The following is a 17384-nucleotide window of genomic DNA, read 5'->3' as shown; positions in this document are numbered from 1 at the left end:
ACAGACTGAGACACACAGCAGCCTGAGAATGACAACACCCACCCACTGCAGCACATTCCAATGTACCACAGAGGTTTCCATACGCAGTGACAGCAGGGGCTCTGGGAGCTGCTCGGTGTCTGAGGACTATGCCAGTACATGAATCACTAGAGAAGCAACACATAGTCATGACTGGTGGCACCTGTCCTCCCTCAGGAAGGGAGATCTCCCTCCAACACTTGCCAAGCACAGTGAGCACTCAGTGAGAAGTACTCAGGGTGCCTGCACGAGCCCTGGCGAGGAGAGTGGACCGTTCTGCTCCCCGTCCCACAAATCCTCCTAATCCATAAGAACCTCCAGGCCCTGGGCACATCACTTCCCTGCAAAATTTTTTCAAAATTGTTCAATAAAACATTTCAGCTTTTAATCCCTTTCTTCTGCCGGTGAGAAAGCACAAGTCATTATGAGACAGATAAAATATCTGCGGGTCACAGTTCACTCTGCCTGCCCCTCTGTAGGGAATGGGGATGTTGGATGGAGGTAAGTCATCCTTTTGTATTATTTGTGTGTGACCATGTCACTCATGGACAGATTATAAGGTCTTTGGGGCAGCACAGTCTTTTAGACGGTTGGTATGCATCTCTCTTCATGAAATCTCTCTGATAATGCAATGGAAAGGAAAAGGCAAATTAAAATGCTCCTTGTGTTTCTCTTGAAAATCCAAGGCAGTCTCTAAATGCCAGTGGGTCAGGTGTGTTTCAGATACCCACAATAAAACTGACAGAGTGGCCTGCTGAAAACTCCTCCCTCTGCACCTTAAAGCCCAAGGTCAGATTTTTTTTCTCTTGTGTTGTAATTCCTACAGAATCCAACACCATCCATTGTCATCATTATGCCCCAAATTTTTTGTCTGAAGCCATTTTCTCTCAGAGTTTATCCTATTTTCCCTGCAAGCTTTCTTTGCTCCTTTATCATCTCTGAGAACAGATAATTTTAACATACTTCATTCAGAGAGATCTTCCACACTTGCAAGGGGCTGTGGCACGGTGCCATCCACAGCACATGATGACTGAAGCCTCCTGAATACCTAGACGGATTTCAGACTTAATTCATTTCATTTTCCTTCCACTTTGCTCTAATTATACATTCCCCTATGGAGCACCCTCTCCTGGCCTTCCCAGTGCTCCTTTTCTCTTCTGATGCTTTAATACACCTGTATTGACCAGCCTGAGCTACCCTCTCTAGCAACCATCAGGCAGCAGGTCCAGAGTGTCAGGCTTTTCACTGTCCCAAACTTAGTATAAGATACTGTGACTGTAGGCAAATATGACCTTTTCAGGGGCTGACTTTATTTATTTATTATGTTGCCATTTATTTCTTTGTTGTAAAAAAAAAAAAAAAAGAAAAGAAAAAAAAAGTAGTACCCTGTCTCCTGGACTTACTAACAATACAAAATTAAACTATTTCTGACTAGAAACACTTCTTTATGGAACAGTAACTAAGACTGCAGTCACAGCCTAGGACACAGGCTGAGTATAGGGCAAGACCATAGTTTCCAGTTTCAGTTCCTCTGCACTTTCATTTAGCTGGTAGAGTGCCGGACACAAGAGCCCCCATGGTTACACATGTACCTGCGTGCTGGCACTGATGGTAAAAATAACTGAGAGGCAAGCACAGCCCTGTTTGCCATCAGATCGATATATCATGTAATCTCACATGATGTTTGGGAAAGCCAGCTCATCTGATGTCTTTAAGCACACAGATGGGCATGCATGGCAATTTTTGCCTTCTCTGGCAAGCTCTCCCCCTCTTTGGCCCCAGGGACAACCTCCCATAGGGCTCGCTGTCATCTGCACTCGCCAAGTCATGCTCTGAGTCCCCAAAGGCAACTGAGAGGGGATTGGACATCACGTTTTTCTTTTCCCAGCTCCCTGCCTGCTCTGAAGCTTTCACCCAGGCAGGATGATGGGCTGCTGTGTGCTCATCATCCCCTCCCATATGTCCCTTTGCATGAGACCTCTGTATCTGTGGAGCTAGATATTAATGAGTTCAAGAGAACTCCCCAGCCTCCAAATTAATTAGAATAAATCACCCACCAGAAGTCTCAATCAGTCCTGCTCTCCCCCTTTCACAGAGGAAGATGTACCTGTGTGCCTCCCTCCAGATCACATACCCTGATCACCCTTCATTTTCTTCTTGTCATATGGCAGCCTACTGCCTGCACAGGTAAATAGATGACTGCATCATAGAATCATTTAGAATCATCTGAAAAGACCTCTAAGTTCATCAAGTCCAGCTGTTGGCCCAGCACTGCAAAGTCCACCACTAAACATCAGCCCTTCTCTGGACAGAGCATCTTGCTCCACATGATCTACACTGACCGAGAGATAAAAGCCCTGTCATGAGGTTAATGGTAGTTCGACTGAGCAGATCTTTCTTTTCAACAAAGACAAAGAATTGAGTTTCTTTGCCACCTCAGCATTGGTCCCTGCTGTCGGCCGAGGCTGACACTGCTAAGTGTGTAAAAATAATGGATAAGGATAAAAAAATCCATCATAATTTTTGCAGTATTGTCTCCCAGTTTAATAATCTCATTTAATTAGAAATCATAGGTAACAGCCATGGCAGGCAAATTTAATACAAGTTCTGAAACACCTGAGATTACAGGGATTTTACCATCTCTAATATTCCTATTAAGAAAAATGTCTCTGAAGTTGAAGATATCTCCCAGGTGTCTCTCTCCATACCGCACAGCTCAAAGCCAACCATCCCAGAGGACCACCACAGGCCACCAGGAGCTTATCAGGTCTGCTGCAGAGTTCCCTGACACATACAAGCTCCTGAATGCTCATGTAGCAAATACATAAACCTGTGGTCATGCAGGGACAGGGCAAAACATTACCCACCCAGCTGAGCTGCACCGAGCAAATGCCCCAACGCCTAAGCAGAACAGCATTTATCAAAACGTAGGTTTTCCCGGCTGGCTCTGGGATGAGGAACAGTTTTGTTGCACAGCCCTGAGTCCAGAGTGAGGGCTGCTGGGGTCTGTCTAATGTAATGCCAGACAATGAGCCCATCTTCAGCATCAGACGGGGATTTCGAGAGATAGCTGGGTCTGCACAGGAAGTGGGCTGAAATAGCAACATTGTGGTCTGTCCCATTAGCCTAATCACTTGATTTTTTGTTTCAGAGCAAATTTGGATCTAGTCAGATGTAAGGAAGAGCTATGTTTTCTGTTTTTCCTTTAGCATCACCCAAAAAGCCCATGTTCTTAGAGGGAAGGATATTTGCACAGGCTTAACTTCAGTTGCCTAACACAACTACAGCAACCCCCTGAGGAACACAACACATTAGGGTGTGCCCAATAAACACAGCCAAGGAAAAAGCAACAAGTGATAAATATCCCTGGATTATCAGACCTGCAAAGTGCCTCCTGAGCAGCAGGGCAACAGTGCTGCTTCTGTCTTTTCTGGCCAATAGGAAAAAGAATACGCTCAGCTCTGCACAGTGTGTTAGTGTTGTTGAGGGAGGTCTAGCAAGGAGGACAGTGTAGCCAGAAAGCTGGGAGCATCTTTTTCACCTCACTGCTCTCCCATATCCAAGACAGTTGAGGGGACAGCAACTACAGCTGAGATTTGACTGCCTAGTGTCAGTCCCAGTCTCAGTCCTTGCCAGCAAGCCGAGAGCACGGCTTCCATCCTGGCCCAGAGGCAATATGAGCTCCATGCTAACAGAGCAAAGGTCCACAGGAGGCAATCTGGGCACAGGGAGCTGTAGAAAGGACAAGTTTGGGTTAAAACATTCCCCTGAGAAACAGCACAGATCCACTTCACTGGGTCTTGCAGAATTTCAGTTTCAGCACCATGGGCTCCCTGACATTCTCTGTGAAACTTAGTCAAAGCCACTGTGCTTCTCCTTGGTGTCGCAGAGAAGCCAGAGACAAGCCCCAGCTCCCAGCTGGGACACCAGGACACCCAGCTTCAGCCTTCACTGCATGCCCTTCCTGCCCCAGCTGCACAAAGGGTTTTGAGCTGAGCCAAGGGCACAGCAGGACTTGCACCCCCAGGCATGTTGCTACCGTTCACCCAGACAGAACAGGAGGGAAAGAGCTATGCAGAGGTGGAACAAAGCCAGTTTCTTTCTAGAGCACAGCTTGCCCATGCCTGCAGCCTCCACAGTGAAGCTGGGCCAGTCCAGCAGTCCCCAAGGGCTCCAGACAACCGGCAGCAAAACTCCCAATGTTGCAGAGGGACATCATTTTTTTGGGAAGGTAGACATACACTGCATACATGGGTAGAGCCAAGCCATGCTGCTCACGTACCCGCACAAATGGGGCTTCCCAAGTGAGAGAGTAAAGGCGGGAGAGCCGAGCCTGCCAAAACCAGAAGGGTCACTGCAACCTCTCCTGAAAGGCAGCAGCATTGGGGCATGCAGCAGGGTCTTCAGGTGGGAAATGGGGAATACCTCACCCAGCTGCACAGGGAGCTTAGAAGGGACAGAGGAACCCATCTTCTCCCGGCTCTTGCATCCCACCCAGCAAAACTGTCCCCACTCCACAAGGAACACCAGTTCAGCAAGGACTCCACTCCAGAAAACTTCCTTCCCCTGTGTCCCACCGAAGCCCGAGGGGCTCCAGTCACCTCTGAGTGTGTGCCAGTTCAGATGAGGCACAACAACCTACATGACAAGCAGCACCCTCTCTTCCCACATTTTAAGGAAAACTGATCAAGTATCAACACCAGAGCAGTGTTTTAGATTGCTAAGCATCCCCTTGAATAACTAAACAGCAGTGAGTAACATGTATTTACATAGATTATGGTCTATTCCCCCATCGGAAGGCGATTTGTGTAGATAACTTCCATTAATGTTAAAGGGAGTCATTCACATAAATCCTTGGCACATTAATGGCCAACGAGCCTCCTCTGTGTAGTAGTTCGTGTTGCTGCATTTAGTGAGCACAATATAAACGTGGCCAACTTAATATGCAAATAAATTCAAGTATTTACTGAGCCATAAGAGACAGTTACTAGGCACATCTCATTCATCGTTTATAGGGAAATAGATGGAGGCTGCCAGTTGAAACCGGGAGATAAATGCTGTAAACACTTTTTTAAGGCAACAGGGAAAAAGGTACTGAGTCTCCACATATACATAAATAATGATCATGAATAGTTTCTTAAAGACATCTTCTCTTCTATTTGTTTTTACTCTGTGTATGTGTCTTTACTACACATCTGCATTGAAGCACTATTTGTTGCATTGCTGTTGCTTGCCAGTGGCACTGGAGTCCTTTTCATCCCTCGGGGCCAGAGCAGGGCCATGCCCCATCCCCGGCTGGCTCGCTCACTGCCTCCTCAGCAGCTGTAGGAAGGGAACATGCTTACCTTGAAAAGATGGGCCACCCACTGCAAATCTCTCTTTCCCAGCATCAAAATATAAGCCTTTCCTTTAACAGCATCTGGTGCAGGAAAGAGGAGGGAGACCTTTTTCGCCATTTCTTCTCACAGATGTTCTCTTGAGAATCTGCACTGGCCATTTGCAAAACAAAAGCCCTCACCAGGTCTACACTCTTCTAAGGCAGAGAACAGACATATTCTCTGGAAAACAGATCTTATAAATGCATCAGATAAGGTATTACTGAAATGCTCCTTCAGTTCTCTGTGTATGATTTTTAGGATGCCATGCCAAATGGATGTGTCCTCCGCAAGACATTTTTTCCTAGTGGTAATAAATGAAGTAAAAGTGATTAACTTCTTTATTCTTTCAGATGGAAAACAAGAAAAAATTCTCTATCCATATTGCACAGCTCTGTAGGGTAGTTCCCATGCACATACATGCTCATGTAAATATGCAGATACATATATTGAAAGAACTTATCTACCATTAGACTCTACAGCACTACTGGGCTGCAACCCTATTGGTGCTGTGAGGTTTTTCATGGGAGTTAGCAAAAAATGCCTAGTCTTTCCAGAATCCCCATGTTAGCTCTGATCTGCTGCATCTATCCAAGTTTGAGAGCACAGCATTAAAGGTATGTGGGTATCTTCCCTGCATAGCCATGTGTAAGCCAAGACAGAGAGGCTAGCACCATCACTGTGCTTGCCTGGCTGCCTGGAAGGACAGGTCAGGATGGTCAGGCATGGTGCCAGCTCAGCCTCAAACAAAAATAGTAGCAGAGACAAAAAAAAAAACACCAAAAAAAACACAAAAAACCCCCAAGCAATCTCTTGGGTTCTTTAACATGAAATCTCCTCTTGTAATGTTGCCTTTTGGGTTTACCCTTATCTAAGACCGCAGAGCTCCCCTTTCTGCCATTCAGTGCCTGTCTCTCCTGTCAAAATCTCTTCTGTCCAACTATTGTCTCTGACCAGGTTTGAAGACCCCCTCCCAAATCTTTGCTCTCTGCCTCCAGTCATGTTTCTCTCCCCGCAGTGCCCACAGGTGCTGATGCTGTAAACCTCTGATTATACTTTGGAAATCAAATCATTTTACACACCAACTCTGTAAAATGGAGCCCCCACCACAAAGGAGCTTGTGTCCCTCCCAGTGTTGCTGTTCCCCCCTGCTGCCTCCCCAGGAGAGCCTCCAGTGCTTCTTGTAGCACGCAGTACTTGCCTTATGGCTCAGCTCTGCCCACTCTGCCCCAAAGTCAGGCTGCGCTGTGGGGTCAGAGAGGAGCGGGAGACACTTGGAGAGCAGAGGATAGCCAAGACGCTGATGCTGGGGCAAAGGGACAGGAAGTAGCAACCCAGCAAACAAGACCAGTGGTGGTCTCACTCCTACTTTTCCTCTCTTCTGCCTTGATAAGCTACGTGTTTGAGTGACACATTTCCTCAGACTGGGATTTTATAGAGTGCCTAAACATTTGTTGGAGCCTCTTAGGATGATAACTATGGTGATTCTCAATGAATCTGCCCACGTCACAAGACAAGGTCTGGGTTAAAACCTACCTGCCTCTGGTATCCCCCCTGGCAGGGAGGCAGGCAGGCAGGCAGACAGGTAGGTGAGGTGAGGGGACAGCCTGTCATCACCATTAATGTCCTAAATGTCCTCACCATTAAATCCAAACCACTTTTCAAAGAAAAAGCACTCACATTGAAACCTTGGGTGGGTGACACATGGAGGAAGATGGGCTGAAAGAAGGCGGCATCTCGTACATTCCCTGCACCTCCCGCCAAGTAAAATACGACACGTTTTTGTCTTACCACCTTCACACCATTGGCGCACAAGCAGAGACATGGAGAGATGAAAGCAAGCATTAGAAAAATGTATTTACATAACAGAGAGGTAGGGCAGCTCTCAGAGACCCAACTCGCAGCAAAAGGCACGTGCACACTTGCTCTCACATCCAAGGAGCATGACACAGAGAAATACAGCTGATTTTTTACAAATTTTTAGAAATCATGGATGATGTCACAAGGAAACACCTATCCTTTCATGTGCTCTGGGATTACAGCTCTGTAACTCTCCCTGGGAAAGCAAGGCTTTCACAGGTGCCAGCAGAAGTCCAGCAGCTGAGCTACTGCTACTCCCCAGCACCCTGTGCTGAGATGGGAGCCAACGTAGAGAGCCAGTCATTGTTTCACTTCCAGATGGAGAGAAAAATATATCTCTACCAGAATGCATTTGGGATAGAGCTGCAGTGGCCTTAGCCAGCTGCTCATCTCCCAAGACGGGATCTGGGAGCTGCAGCATGGTGGCAGGAAGGTGGGCAGCGCCTGCATGCGAGGACAGGGTTAACAAAGGAGTGAGACCTTAGGTCTCCCTCTGCCCTGTACCCAGTGCAGCCCCCTTTCCTCCTGCCCCCAGCTGCAGCAGATCTGCGTGGGCACCCAGGGTCTGTGCACGCCAAGATGCAGAGGGAAGCAGATCCTCTGTGAGGAGAAGAGTAACCAAAGCATCCAGAGAAATTTAGGGCCCAGCTCCGAATGCTCAATTTCAGTCACACATGTTGTAAATGAAGAAAGTGCCAGGGAATACTCCTGGGAGCCCCATATATATAAATACTTGAAGCAACAAGAGCAACAGCTGGCTCCTGCAAAAGCTTTTGTCAGTCTGACATTCTGCATGCCAAGCATGCTGGCGTCCATGCATGTGCCAGGTAAGAGGAGCAAGAAACCAGAGGCGTATTCCTGGCCGCACTGCCAACTAATTTGGGAAGGAAACCCCATCCTTTGCATCCCATACCCAAAGTGAACGGAGCAACAAACTCCTAGGCAGGGAGAAACACTCGAGCATTTATAGCACCATTTCTTCTGTATGATGAGAATCACCTTTAAAGATGGGGTCAGTATAAACTACAGGGCAACAGCAAACTGTTCAGTTCAAGAGGAATTATTCATCCTTCAGTGGAACATAATTACACATCCAGATTCTCTCTGGGCAATCCTTTATTTGGGCCAAATTTACATTAGTTCCTAAAGGGAACAGCCAATCTTAATGAATGACTTACAGGTTCATCATCTTTATGAGATTTTATTAAAAAAAAAGAATATCAGAACTTTAAATCTTTAATTAGTAAATTATAACTTCACCTTCACTGCAAATTGCCTCTTCTCCATTCAGTCATTCCCATCCATAGAAAAATTTGGTACAAACATGCTAGATTAGAGTATAAATTCTTTTCAATTTTATTAGTCAATAGCAAATTAGCCAGTACCTTTAGTGCACCCATATATAATGATTCTGTTTGGCAGAACAGTGTGTAATCTCCTGACACATAATTTTTAATGAAGTTTCTTTTTTAATATACAGCAAAATAAAGAGAAAATTTTGCTTCCTTTGTGCAGGAAACAAAGTCCACATAAGGCAACTTGTTATGGCAGAATTAATACATGTAATTAATTTTTCTCTGCAAGGTGAGCCTGGAATATTTTTCTTTGCATAAGTAAACCAATTATTCTTCATTCTCACTGTAAGGAGATTCACCTGCTAAATGCTGCACCTGCTCTTAATGGTCAGCTGGAGAACTCAGGCTGGGAGTGTTTTATGTAAATAAAGCTGGTTCCTTTACACCATTTTAAAGCTCTAGAGAACTACTTCTGTAGGGCAGGATTCTACAGAATTAGGGTATTTTTTCTCTTTTTTTTTTTAAGACAACATGTGGCCATTGAGTATACTTTATGAAAGTGAACTAAAATCCCCTGAAGATAACAGGGCTTTACTGACTTCAGTGTTATCAAATATAAACATTTTGCTTCATTCAATTTTTAACAGAAATCATTGCTGTCTTACTCTCATCAACTATTTCCTGAAGCTCTTCCTTACGTGAACTGTGCTTTTACGCCTCGTATTTACTTGCCAGGTATGTGTGGGTTCCCATCATTTGCAGGAGGAGTGCCTCAGTCTTCCATTTAAAGTACACTGGAAGTTTCCAAACTAGTGCTAGGAACATGGGCTAGCCTTAGAGATGTGAGTTCACAGTAGGAAAGGAGCCCCTGAGTACCTCTGGGCAGAGCCCACTGAGAAGTGGTGATACTGAGGAATTAGAATCATAGAATATCCTAAGTTGAAAGGGACCCACGAGGATCATCAAAGTTCAACTTTGATGATTCAATAAATTAGTTAAATCATCCTATTTTCTATTATTGAGTTTGAGTTGGATCCTACCAGAACTGGGTGCTGGGGGAGTCTGCAAGGATACCAGAGGTCCCAGCATGGCCAGGAATGAGAAGAATGGACACATCCCTACTGAGGGCAGACACTGTCCCAGCAGCGAGACCCTTGTTCAGCTGCCTCCCTCCAGCAGCGCTGGCTGAGGGAGAGGGCAGGAGCCCAGCTGGCAGAGCTTGCCTGTCTCCTGTTACCAGGCTTGAATGGACAACTGTCCCACACCCCACCTTGTGACCTCACTTTGCAACCTGTGATCATCTTGGTTTTCTTCCCTTTTTTTAATATTACCTACATTTGAGGGAGGGAAAATGCTGGGGAGACATCTGTGTAAGGTCATATCTCAGCCTCCTGAAGCTCAGGGTATCCCCACATACCATGATCGGGTGCTATATCATGTTTCTCTTTCAAACTTTTTCTTTTTAATATGTAAAAAAACCCCAAATTTCTGTGTCAAACATGGAACTGAGGGAAAAATTTCCCATTGCAATTTCTTCTTTCTAGGTTCCATAGCCACCAACAAGCATCTGTATAGTCATGTGTTCCCAGTAGGTGAGAAACCTCATGGCAAGTCACTGATTGCCCAAGGAAGAAAATTGCCTCTTTTTACCCACTCTTCTCCACAAAACACAGGGAAGTACTTGAACCAAACATTTCCAATAAACAGAACAGAAATATCTGAGTTACTGTGCTCACCAACAAAGCATTTCTCAAGGTATACCTTCTGCAAAATTTCTGATCTCATTCAGCACATGTACTTTTCCTGTTGGTAGATTTTTTTCCAGTCCCTCTTCCACACTCCATCACTAAAAAGCTCATGCCCTTGGGAACCTTTCTAATCTGAAGAACATGTGTATCAGCTAAATAACTTATATGATGGGGCAGAGGCACTCTGCCTGATTGGGAAAATCAGTGTGACATCTGAATTAAAATACAAAGTCACCTGCACCTGGAGAGGACTGGGAGGCACCTCATCTAAATAAGATCACAAAATCTTAATCTGCTAATCTCCAAGCCATATCCTCAGCTGGTGTCAGATGAGGCTGATGCCAAGGAATTTATGCTGATTTACACCAACAGCTGATTGCCTGGTGCTTAGCTGCACCAGGGACTGGTGGCACAGTGGGATGGAGGATGCTCTAAGTATTCCTGTAGCGCAAAGATAGTCTTTAGACTTCAGCTCTGCTCCCATAAACAACATTCCTTTCTTTGCTTTACCTCTTCCACTATACCTTAATTCAATTTGAAAAGACCTTGGTCTATCCTTGAGAAAAACGTCTTCATAAGCCTCTTTGAAATAAACCCAGGATTAAACAGCAATCCCCCTCCAAGCTGAGAATTCAAGCAACTTTCCTTCTGCAGCTTGCCAGATTAACTTTATTCCTGCCACAAGTCCCGCATGCATCAATCCCCAAAGCAACTTCTTTCTTCCAGACTGCTGCCATCAGAGGAGCCCCAGGCAAAGAAACCAACCCTCACAGCCATTCATCAGCAATGGAAAGGGAGACAGTGCCCAGATCTCAAAGGCAAAAATACTCACTGAACCACGCTAGGCTTCACCGTCTGTCAGCGAGCGGTAGGCTGCAGGCTGGGACGGCAGCAGGGGCTTGAGAGCTAAGGAGGGACCATCAGGGTTAGCCAGGTGCCCCCACACATTGCATCCCTGTGCTCCGTCCTCTCTGAAAGTTAGCTTTAAAACACCTGAAAAGACAAACACAGACAACTGTGCTAAAGTGTGCTCCTTGGCATCTCTCATCTCATAAGTCTCGAAGGAAAGACGCAGAGTATAAACAGTATCACTCCCTCCAGTTTTCAGTTAAGGATAAAAATCCAACTTAGCATCTGATTTGAAGATATGAGATTATAATTAAGCTCATTGCTCTATGAACTATACTAAAACCCAGAATATGTGGTGTAAATACTGTTTGCTATGTATATTGCAACATAAATGGCTTTTAAAATGGAAGAGGCATTTACCTGGCAGCAAAAAAAACCACCTGAACCAACTTTTTTGGAAAAGCCCGAAGCCACACTTCATGCAGAGTGCTCTGTAGTTAGAAGTCTTCACCACCTCATGCACACACACACACACACACACACGCACACACACACACAGAGGCACACTCCCGCTGCCGCTGCCGCGCAGCGCAAGCCGGCAGCATAGGCGGATCTGCTGCCCCTCTCCTCACACGAACTGTTCCCGGGGCTCAGTAAGGGTGTGCTTTGGCAAAGAGAGTCTCCAACTGAGGAACTGCAAAGTTACCACATACAGACAGGCAGAACGAGAACTGCTCCCACAAGGCTCGATGACAAACACCAGGCAGAGAAGAAGAAGAAGAAAAAGAAGAAGCATGCTTTCCCCTTACCTATTGCTTAGGCTAAAACACTGAGCAGAGTCTTTAGAGAGCCCAGACACTGGGACCCAAAGGGCAGGGGACTTTCAGCACTGTCACAGAGATCCCAGCAAAAGCCATCTTCTCCCTGTCTTTTAGCATAGTGTAAGTCTCCAGCAGCTCAGCTCTCCAGCTGCAAACATCTCATTAGACTAATGCATTCAGCACAGGCAGAAAACTCGATTTACCATAGCTACAGCAATGAATTTCCATTACGATGACAGCTTCAACCACATCATGTCCGGAAAAGCAGCCAACCACTGCCTTTTAAAGAACACACGCATTTAACACGCAGCAAACGAGGCCTGCGTGGTGGGTTTCCTTTCTATTTGCAACTACGCTGAGAAAAGAAATTGCCATTTCTTTTTATTTCAAGAACTCTGCAACCTGAAAGGTAAAGGCATTTGGACTCTTCCCACCTTTCAACCCCCCCTCAAAACAGCACTATCTTTTGCAATACAGTGCATTGGGCTGCAGTGAGAAGAAGGGGTGTTTGCAACATTTCTGGTCTCACTACCCCTCCTCTGTTGCCATGGAAACCAGACTGTAGCATCAGCCCTTTGTCCCACTCCTGCAGCAGCCTGGCCTGATGCTGAGCTTATATGATGTGCCATGGATGGGAAGGACCAGTCACTTAGTTTTGGATAATTTACATGGAAATTAGGGGAATAGCTCTTGGAGTCTTTTTGCTGGCAACACTAATGTGTGTACAGTGTTGTTCACTCACACACACAGGTACTTGTACACAAGCACACAGAGTCAGCTCTGTGGAGAATATTACAGGTATGGCCAGACAATGATATCCGTAATATACAGAACTATCAGTTATTGCAACCATGCCATGGCATTTGGACAGAATGCAGGAGTGGCTTTTCATTGAATTTCCAGTCACTCATCACAGAAGGCACCAGATCTTCCCTTATTTAGCACAACACTAGCAGCTCTCACCATCAAAAAAAAAATTTCTGCAGTACATATGATAAATAATGATCATAATAATCCTGCCATGCTCCACTGACTATGCTAGATCGAATTATCCCAGCAAAGGGACTTGTCACAGTTGTTTGTGAGTGCTGCACAGCTCCCCGCTGCCCACTTCACATGCTCACATATATTGTTACTCAGTATTCATGGCAACCAAATGTGTTCCTCACCTCTTTCTTTCCAGTCCCATGAGTGCCTCATCAGACAGGCTTGCAGCCGCAGCCACTGGTTCTGCTGGTTTCGTGGTTCCTGTATGGTTTTGTGCTAGCCAGGCTTTATGGATTTTAGGGGAGTTACTTTCGACTTGCCACCGCAAAAGATGAGATGACTGTTAAGCCTGTTTTATTTACCAAGGAAGAAGAGGAGAAGCAAGAAACTACAAATCCTGGACCATCTGTAGCAATAAGCACCTGGGTTCTGCTGGTGCCCCTCCCTGGCAGAGGGGAGAAGGGCAAGCACCTGCCCACCAGTGACTGACCAAGGTGAGATGCTCAAGCTCATTCCGCTAGTCCCTTGCAAGTTCAGGAGGATGGTCAGGGTATTGTTTCTTACAGTCATGGCTAGAGAAAAGCTCTGTACATTTAAAGAAAAAAAACTCTGAGGTTTGGAAAATTGAGGATAAACAAAGTGGTATCTATTATCTTTTTTTTTTTTTGATTGCATTGCTGTAAACTTGACAGACATTATAGGTGTGAAAAAATATATTCACATATTCACACAGAATTGAAACAACTGTTTTCTGTCTCCTGCTACTGGTGTGTGAAACCCATAGTACTTGTGAACACACTGGGTAAGGAAGTACACAAAGGCTCCTCAGCCCAACCTTCATCCTGGCAAAGATCTGTAATCCCTCTCTTTCCCTCTTCTCTTTTTTCTTTTTTCAGTGGGCCAGCATTCATGGATTCCCACACCAGAGTAAAATAGAGGCAACTGAAACACCATGCAAATTCCTGTTTTAAGTTCCCTAACAGGATAAATGGGGAAAAGTACTAGTGATTACAAAAAATTGTGACAGGATCTTTTAAAAAGCCTCACTTCTCTTGTAAGCCATTTAAAATTTTGAGCATGAGTCTTAACCATGTCACATTGCCTCTACAGATGCATTTCTGCTGTGGCTTGTCACACCCGGTGCTGTTGTTTGTGTCACACCATGTTACTGATATCATTTACCATGGGCAGGCTGGCACAACCTCACAGCATGGAGGCGTCAGCTGTGGCCTCTCACAAAAAATATGCAACACAAGACCAAAGTGGAAATTTTGCTTTTTCATCACTGCTGTGGTTAATGCCGTGTGTAATTTTGCAGGTGTCAAACCAGCCAAATACCCACTATTTTGGGAGCAAGCTCTGCTCAGTGAGGGATTGAAGAATTCCTTGGACTGTGCTCTTTGGAGGGCTCATTGGACAGCCTTGAATTTGAAGTTTAAAGAGTCTTGAATTTTGGTTTAAAACATAGAGCTGGTCTGGAGAGCAGCTTAACAGCTGAAAGCAAGGGCAGGTAAATTAGTGTTGGGGGAATGGTTCAATGTATTTACATCTGCTATGGAGTCAAATCCAAGGCTCATTCCCAGATCTCAGGCTCCACAAGAGAGGAGTGAAGGGCACAGGGAGTGAGCCAGAGATGGAGCCAAGGGGACGGTTGTGCCCAGGATGGTGCAGGGGAACAGTCTGCCTGTGTGCTCGTGGCATGCTCAGGTGAGTCTCAGGGCCACCTGAGCAGCCATGGTCACCCACTGGTGGTTTCAACCCAAGGCTGGCCCTTCCACCCAAGGCTGGATCACACCACCCTCACACACACACACAGACTTACCTGACGTTGGGGTGAGGAGAAGAGTGGATGGAGGAGGTAGGGGAGCTTTAAATTGCTGCCCAAGTAAATCTGCCAACCAAAAACCAGAAATATGGTTGAGCAATTTAATCACTTGATTAATTTCCAGATAAAAGTGGAAAAGGTGATAAAGTGGGTGGGGGAGGGAAAGAAAAGGTCTTGTTTATGTGAGGCATTAGATGTCACAGCCTCAAAAACACTGAAATACTTTCCTCTGTTAGCATAAGGTTTGCAAATGAAGATGACACTGCAGAGGAATATTAAGGATCTCTGCACAGAGAGGCAGGCAGCAGCAGAGCAAGGAAAACAACTGAAGCCTCCTGCCTCCTGTTGCTGCTTCCCCAACTATTTGAGCCACAGGCCATCATCAATTTCGAAAGTCATTTTTTTTAAATACAAGTCCTCTTCATTGTGTCCTCCATCCACTTCCATGCTCTTTTCATCAGTATCCTGATATTTGTATTTCACCTATTTCGTACTGATTATTTTTCAACCGTTCCCTTCACTACTTGTCTTCACAGCCTCCTTTGAACAGGAACAGCCACCTGATGTGGGCTTTTAGGGCAGGTGATAGTATAGTGAGGGATGAAGGACCAGGGTTTTAATGATCAGCAGGGAAGCAGCTCAACACTCAGGGTTTGGACACGGATTTTTAAGTGCTGGATTAGCCCCTCGTTTGTCTGGTCTCCTGGGCACAAGGGCTTTGCTTGCCTGCCTCCAGACTAGGTGGGTATCTTCTGTGCCACATACATAACTTTTACCATCACATCTGAAATACCAGCAGCCACATGAAAGCCCTGCTATGCTCTCTGCTGTAGGCTCCTCTTTTGGTAGTTCCATTGTTTGGGGTCTCAGATGCCCACTGCCATCCATGTAGCAAGGGAGAGCAGGTAGGGGAACAGCCCTTATCACCAGATAATTTCTGTCATTCCCCCTAGATGTCCTGAAACAGCCTCAAATTGGGACTGAGCCACCAGCTCTTGCTGAACTGCCCAAGCCATTTCAGATAGAAGACAAACCTGGTCATGATCCAGGCTTTGCTGAGTATCACAGAGGACCATACTGGATCCTGACCTTGCACCATTGTCGCACCTCAGCCACACACTCCGTGGCGCAGCCAGCTCTGCAGCCCTGTGCAGACTCCTTGGAGACCTGGACTCCGTGGCACAGCCAGCTCTGCAGCCCTGTGCAGAGCAGTTTGACACACATCACTCCACCACTCTCCATCCACAACCAACATCAATAAACTCCCACAGATTGTCACTTTATTTCAAGAATTACACTATAATTTAAATAACTTGATTCTTTAAACAATTACATTCAATTACCTTCAGATTTCCACAAAATCAGAAAGCATTCAGGGTAAGTGAGAAAGGAAATTAAATATCCCAAAACAGCCCAAGTGTGTGCAGCCCTACCTGCTATTTGGGCAGGAGATGAGCAGGGCAGAGGAGGCTTGGAGCACATCTTTCCATCTGGCTGCAGGGGTGACATTCCCCCTGTCAGTCACTGCAGCACAAATGGCAGCTGCCTGCCCAGGTTATGCCCTCTATGTGATTTTCCCCTGCATCTTTATTAGGCATTTCAGTTTAATAAGATTTTTACCTATAAATCTTTCCGGATGATGAATCAATCTCATGCCATCCACCCTGACCCTCTTCAACCTCCCCCATGCTTGCATAGATACAGTTGGTTAAGTTATGATGAGGTCCAGTTTAAGGGAATGAATTTAAACAATTACCTTAATTACAAGAGCAGTATCATCTTTCAAGAAAGCAGGTCTCCAAGGAGGACAGCTGCTGAGAAGTCATTTAGATGCGTGAACCTTTGAAAACAGCGGTGAGAGGAGCTGCGACTCCAGCCCTGGCTGCCAGCATTCCCTGCTCACACCCCAGCTCCTTCCAGCTTGCCCAGGAAAGGAACTGATGTGTGACAGCAGCTCTTGGGCAAGCAAGAAATCCCCAGGTTGCCAGGGCCCCACACCACTGCCAGTCACCCCCTGCCCAGTCCAGCCCTGGAGGTCACCTTTTGTTTAGGCACTGTTGCTAAATGGAAGTAAAGCCACAGAGACTTACAGACACACTCCAGCAATCTGCGCAGGAGGCTGAGCTGAAAATTAAGCACATGACCAAAGCAAAGAGAAATCCTAAATACAAGCCTGGCAGCAGCCTGGATGGGCAAGGGGTGGCAGGACAGAATTCCCATCCTGCTCAGATCCCCACTGAGCCCAGCCTGCACCCACCGACTACCCCACAGCCCCCTTTGCCCCCAGGATGAGCTCTGGACCAGCTCTGCCTCCTTCATCCCTGGCACAGCAGCCCCTGCAAGGTCATCCAGCTACCTCCCCACCCCAACTCACTGCTCGCTTGAGGACATGATTATTTCCCAAATCACTAAACATCAGGAGCCGCTTTGTAATTTGCTTGGTTCTTTATTACATTTATTGATTTTAAAATATTTTAACGGCTCGTTTATTGCTGTGTTAAAGAGCTCAGAAAGGCAATAAAGCCACACAGCATCCTTAGTGATAAAAGAAATAATCCCTTGAGCTGCAGAAATCGTGCCTTCTCCCTTCCCTTCTGAGTTTCTTT

At 45.9% G+C, this 17384-nt stretch overlaps 1 protein-coding gene across 3 annotated transcripts in view; it reads right to left on the bottom strand.

Annotated features, from left to right (window-relative positions):
• SCML4 (Scm polycomb group protein like 4) overlaps window positions 1-12448 on the bottom strand; it is an 82039-nt gene extending 69591 nt beyond the window's left edge. For 2 of the 3 annotated variants that reach the window (XR_010429315.1, XM_064649839.1), the window contains exons 1-2: window positions 11955-12448; window positions 11129-11289 (exon numbers count right to left, since the gene is read on the bottom strand). The gene's annotated coding sequence lies outside the window, so the exon portion shown is untranslated. The remainder of the gene's footprint in view (window positions 1-11128; window positions 11290-11954) is intronic. The other variant, XM_064649840.1, reaches the window with a different exon arrangement.
• Between the last annotated feature and the right edge of the window lie 4936 nt (window positions 12449-17384).

This window comes from Pseudopipra pipra, chromosome 3 (assembly GCF_036250125.1).
Source record: "Pseudopipra pipra isolate bDixPip1 chromosome 3, bDixPip1.hap1, whole genome shotgun sequence".
Taxonomy (NCBI): domain Eukaryota; kingdom Metazoa; phylum Chordata; class Aves; order Passeriformes; family Pipridae; genus Pseudopipra; species Pseudopipra pipra.
This window is presented reverse-complemented; position numbering and strand designations above follow the sequence as displayed.